Raw genomic sequence first — 6,462 nt, 5'->3', positions numbered from 1 at the left:
TGTGACCGGAAATGGTCTGCAGTCAGTTGGTTGTTACCAAGCACCAGTGATGTCGCAGTACAGCAATGAAACTATTTATGTAATGCATGAATAAAGTTCGGGGTTTGTCGGGTAGGCCTAGTGAAATGATTATTATTGTACATTTTAAGTGCTCCAGTTACTCCATGCATAAGTGTACTGTAAGCTAAATTACGGTGATTAATTAGCGAAGATATGGAGACATATACGGTCTCATGAGCCAAGAGGGGATGCAAATGCTTTGTGAAAATGAGTTACATGAAAACCTGGGAAGGATGGCACATCACGTTCTGTTGCCTAGCGTACTGATGATGTACTGTGTAGCGGGGGGGGGGGGACGGTCGGTACAGGCTATAGTATAAGACTAGGCCTAGCTAGGCCTAGTAATTATACAGTGCGTGCAATTATCATACCTACCAAGTCTCCCGCATTTGGCGGGAGACTCCCGCTTTTCGCCCTAACCTCCAGCTCTCCCGCCACTAGCCTAAAATCTCCAGCTTTTCTAATAAAATCAATATTTTTTATTAAAACCCACAATTTAATACAAAAATATCCAAAACGTGACAATTCTGTAGTTTTATAAGGCATATAAAATCTACGAAAGTTCTATCGCTTCGCGAAAATACATGCCGTTCCGATAGTAAACAATGTATTCGTGTCAAAGATCTTATAAACACAAGATAGCGTTCTCCGCGATTTACTCGTGCAAATTCTGTAATAAGGCATGAATGGCGCCCTCTTGCTAAATTGGAAACTTTTGACCCTTGACCGCTCTGACCATACCACCGTACACCAATCCTGTGAACAGCAGAACAGGAAGCGATTTTTTTTTCCGTACGAAACATTTACATGAAACTCCACTCGGACCGTCTCGGCTGAATCGACCCGAAAATCTCATTGCAGAATTCAGGAGGTCAAAAGGTCATCAACAGATAAACGTCTACAGAACAACCAACTTCTGAGAGAACGTCGCTGTCTGATTTTTAAAAATACATTGATGTTACCATGTTAATACCAATGGGTCGTTTAAAATGACATATACTATTTGATTAAGCTGCACGAGTAATGAAAAGTGTTATTTTAACTTGAGTTACATATTATGACAAATATAATTTTTTAGTTAGGCCTGGGTTTTGCATAATTACCTAGGCCTACTAAAAACGCTTTCTGGGAAAAGCACAGAGTGTAAGGAAAAGCGCGTTTTTCTTCATCACTGATCAAATGAAACAGAATGACAGTTATTTTCAAATTAAGAAGAGCTGAGATATTATAGGCAGCTCTAAAATACTGAATGCCATAAGACCTGCCAAAATGGCAGAGCACCAAATGAATGTAAAAATGAGCTAGTTATTAATATTAGGCATAGTAATCGGCAGGTTCTTGATTACAAGGCTAGACCAAGTTAATTACATGTAATGCCGAAATGATAATAATAATAATAATAATAATAATTATTATTATTATTATTATTATTACCTGTACGTTAAGGGGAACTTAGACAAAGGGGAAATAACACAAAAGATATTCCCTTTGGGCTAGTTTATTATATAGGCCTTGAAATACTAATAGGTTTTCATTACAAGTAGGCCAAGGTAATTAATGCTGAAATGATTATTATTATTATTAATTAATTATTATTATTACCTGTACCTTAAGGGGAATTAGACAATGGAGGAATTAGAGGACAATTAAAAAAACGACGTTAAGGGGAAATAACACAAAAGATATTCCCCTTGGGCGATTATTATTTATAGGCCTAGTAAATAGTACAGTATCTGTAGGTTCTTCATTAAAAGGCTTAGGCCAAAGGTAATAAATGCTGAAATTATTATTATTATTATTATTATTATTATTTAACATTAATTACATTACAATGATAGTTTGGACAAGTTCAATAACGCCGGAATGGTATATTATTTATTTAATATTTCTCTTATGCGCTCTATTTTTCATTTCATGCTTCAATTTTGTCCCATTTCCCCAAAAAATATTTCAGTCCATGTCAGTATGTGAAGCGTGACTGTTGTGTCAGCCTATGACCCTAGGCCTAGTTTAAGGAGGGGCCTAGGTAAGACCTCAGCCTGTAGTTAGGCCTATAGTTTATCCTCTTTCTCTCTAGCCTTTGGTATAACTGTACCTCTACACTTTATAACAGGAGGTACTAGCTGTTGTTGTTGTAGATAATATACTAACATTTAATAACATTCAAGAAGGTCACAGTTAGTTACACAGTGACGTACATCACATAAGTCCGTGAAATTTCATAGGCCAACCGTAGGTAAAAATAGAAAGAGCAATAATAGTAAAACTCGAGCGTCACGACATTGCGAAGTGTCTGCTCTTGTTCCTCGTATCGTACTCACTCGAGTCAATCCGAGATGGCCCGAGTGAAGTTTCATACAAATGTTTCGTACGGAAAAAAAATCGCGAACACGAACCATCTCAGATCCATGGCAACAGATAGGACGCCCTCTTCCAAAACTGATTACTTTTTCTCTTTGGTATAATAGCCAGAGCCGTAGATAGAGCGCATGAACGGCGCCCTCTTGCTAAATTGGAAACTTTTGAACCTTGACCGACGCTTCTATTTGTTACGCGTAAATCGCGGAGAATGCTATCTTGTGTTTATAAGATCTTTGATTCGCATAGAGGTATAATAAGAATACTAGAGTGCTAACCGCAATGTATTCGATGTTCGAAATACGCAGAACTGTGTGTGTGTACCATCCAAGATGGCTACCATAGATTTAGCCAATCAAATTTCGCTAAGCGCCATCGTTTGCAAATGCGCCCTCAATTTACTCAGAAAGTTCAGTACAGCTAGTTACCTGTATGTTTGAAACTCGAGCGTTGCGGTGTTTGGGTGTAATGTATACGATTTTAATTTTATTACTTGGTACTTTATTTTTGAATAAGATGTTTCACTTGGCCTCGTTTTGGCTACAATAGTTTAATAATTTGTTATTACCATTACTCATTATCATTAATGAAATAATAGTCAGTCAGAGGGCTTATTAATTGTAATAATATGTATACTAAGCCTGAAGGTGGCGCTTTACTACGACGGCCATCTTTGATGGTACACCATAGAGCTATTAAACAACTAGAGTGCTGACAAGATGGCGGAGCAATGCAGAGTTGTGTATGTGTACCATCCAAGATGGTTGCCGTAGGAAAGCGCCACCTTCAGGCTTACTATACATATTATTACCATAAATAAGCCCTCTGACTGAATATTATTTCATTAATGATAATTAGCTATATTGATAATGAAAAAATTATTAAACTGTCGTAGCCAAAAAGAGGCCAAGTAGAGTATCTTATTCAAATTTTGAAAAGAATTAAAATCGTGTACATTACACCCATACACCGCAACGCTCGAGTTTCAAAATACGGGTAACTAGCTGTACTGAACTTTCTGTGTAAATTGAGGGCGCAATTGAAAATGATAGTGCTCAGAGGAAATTTGATTGGCTGAATCTATGGCAGCCATCTTGGATGGTACACACACACAGCTCTGCGTATTTCGAACATCGAATACATTGCTGTTAGCGCTCTAGTATTCTTATTATATCTCTATGTGGTACACATACACAACTCTGCATTGTTCCGCCATCTTGTCAGCACTCTAGTTGTTTAATAGCTCTATGTTGATTCGTGTAAAATTAACACTGGTGGCGCTGTACACATTACGTCATTTCTATTTTAAAGAAAGCTAAGGGTGCAACTTGGGCATACAACCAGTTACATTCATCAAAAGAGAGCAAATGATGCTTCAGCCTCTTTTACACAGATCTCCTTTTCTGTTTAATTGTTTTACCAAAAGAATTGTTTGTCAAATGTAAAACGTGTATTTGAGTATTTTGAAAATTTTGTTGAAAAAAAAAATAAAGTTAAGAGTTTTAACACTGAAATAAAGCTATAGAATTTTATTTTTCAAAAAATGTTAGTATATATTACCCCATTTTTAAGATTTAATTTGAGCACTAGAGATCTGCTTAGAGTGCACCAGAGAGCATCTAGGCCTAAAAATTTCCGTGGCCCTAGGCGGGCCCTCTACCCACGCCTAAATTGTTTCGTTCCTGTGCAAATCTCCATCCACAGCCAAACTCAAACTTGGCATCATGTATGAATTATATGTGATAGAAAGTACAATTTCGAAAGAAATTAATTAAAATAAGAAAAAAAAAATTAAATAAGAACAATTCAGTTGCAGACGTACCTTGTTTAAGCAGGGAGATGTAAACATCTCCCTGGTTTAAGTATTATACAATGCTAACAATGCCGCTCTTGTTTTGTATGTAGCCCTGCCTAGGATAGGCATCCACGTGCAAAGCAGTGGTGTTTATCAATGGGCTTTTTTCGACTGGTTCATTTCGTTGAATACGAATTTTCGTTGAGTATTATTTTCATTCGACTGGTTAAGGTTCGTAAAAATATAGACTTCGTTGACAACGAAAATTTACGTAGACCAGAGTGCGTTATTCAGCATTAAGTTATGCACATAACAAAAACAAAATATGGCCGATTGGTCAGTTTATCAACAACATTTGCGTTAATATAATTTAGATTAAATTTCAGAAAATAAAAATTATAATATTTACCCGCATTTAAGTCCAAAAATAATTGTAGGCTAACAAAATTAAAAAACTGAATGAAAACATTTTTTTACGAAAAACCCATAGGCCCTACTGCCACAATCCGAAGCAGCCTTGATTACGCAGCGTGTATCGCGATAACAGGCCCAAATTCCAAAGGTCCACTTTTTAAAACCTAAGATTTCACAAAATCGTTCCTAATTATCACAAAATGGTACCGTATAGCATGCATCGCATTATATATTTGATTTTTAATAATGTGGTATGAAATTTGTTAGAAATTGATCGTCTCCGGTGATTGCAGATTGATCTATATAATATGAAGACTTTTAACTATAGGCCTGCAGATATACAGGACATAATAACGTTACTTTTTCAGGTCTCAAAAACACCAAAATTAATGAAAATTTAAATGAAATATTCATGAATTATGATGTGTTTGAGAAATCTATTATGTAAGACCCTCAAAATGCTACTTTGTCGCTTTTCTCACAAACCCCCTCCAGGCCTCTGCCCCTGGACCACCAAATTTCAAAAAGTCCACTTTTTAAAACCTACTATTTCACTAAAATCGTTCCTACTTATCGCGAAATGCTATAGTATGCATTACATTTTTTTGCCCGCTCTTCTACCCGTTGATTTTTAATAATGTGCTACGAAATCTGTTGGAAATTATTAGCTCCAGTGATTGTAGGCATACAGATGTAAAGGACATGAAAAATTATAATTTCACTGTGGTGGATTCAAGGGGGAGAGCCTCCTAAAATTATAAAAGAAATGGAGAAAAAAGAAAAAGCATAATTAAAGTTTGTCTGTGAGTGCCAATTTCCGGCCACTTTGAGGTGCCATAATGATGAATTTTCTTACCTCAGCCCCAACCATGGTTAGGCTGAGGTGGTATTGCACATCTGTGCAAGTTTCTCCCTCACCCCACCCTCTATTTCTCCTGCTTTACTGTAGGTCCCTAGACAATACTCAAATGAATGAAAATTTAAATAGGATTACAAATTATGGATTTTAGAAATCCATTAAAAAAGGCCCTCAAAATGCTAATTTGTCAGAGCATCCAGAAGATTCGCCCCACCCTCGCGGGGATCCCTATGCAGTCGCCCATCGTAAGGTCCACTTCGGTTGCAAAACCCACTTCCCCATCGAAAATCCTGCCTACGGGCCTGCGGTAAGCAACAATTTTGTTTTGTCGAGTATTTACTAGTTTTCTATTCGATTATAGTAAAGATCAGTGATTTTACCATTGCTCAGGTGGGAGTCGAATATGGCCAATGAAAAAAGCACGCCGGGAAATTTTGCCTTACCAGGAAAAGGTGACGTAATCTTATGACGTAGGCATGTTAAATATATTGTGAGTGTGACGTCACCAAAAAATAAAAATTTTCTATTATAACAAAAATATTAATAACTACAAGGTTGGTGGGCGTAATTCCATAATACGAATTAAGGGTTGCACCATCTCCTTGCCATACAAATTACAGCTCCACTGACGTCTCAGTCGAGAAATACGGGTAGCTGAAGTTTTTCTCGGAAATCTGACTACAAAACCAAATCCAAATTTCACGTTCCACTTCTGACATTGGGCTTATTCGACTGGCTCATTTCGTTGAGTACGAATTTTCGTTGAGTATTATTTTCATTCAACTAGTTCGTAAAATTAAATAGACAACAACATTTACGTTAATATAATTTAGATTCAATTTCAGAAAAAAAAAAATATTAATTACAAAAAAAGAAGTAAAAAAATAATTGTAGGCTAAATAACAGAATTCAAAAACCGGATAAATTTTTTTTAAACGATAATCCCATACTGCCACAATCCGAAGCAGCCTTGATT

The sequence above is a fragment of the Anneissia japonica genome, unplaced genomic scaffold (genome assembly GCF_011630105.1).
Source record: "Anneissia japonica isolate Jap-2015-1 unplaced genomic scaffold, ASM1163010v1 scaffold1065_len1792383_cov172, whole genome shotgun sequence".
Lineage (NCBI taxonomy): Eukaryota > Metazoa > Echinodermata > Crinoidea > Comatulida > Comatulidae > Anneissia > Anneissia japonica.
This window is presented reverse-complemented; position numbering follows the sequence as displayed.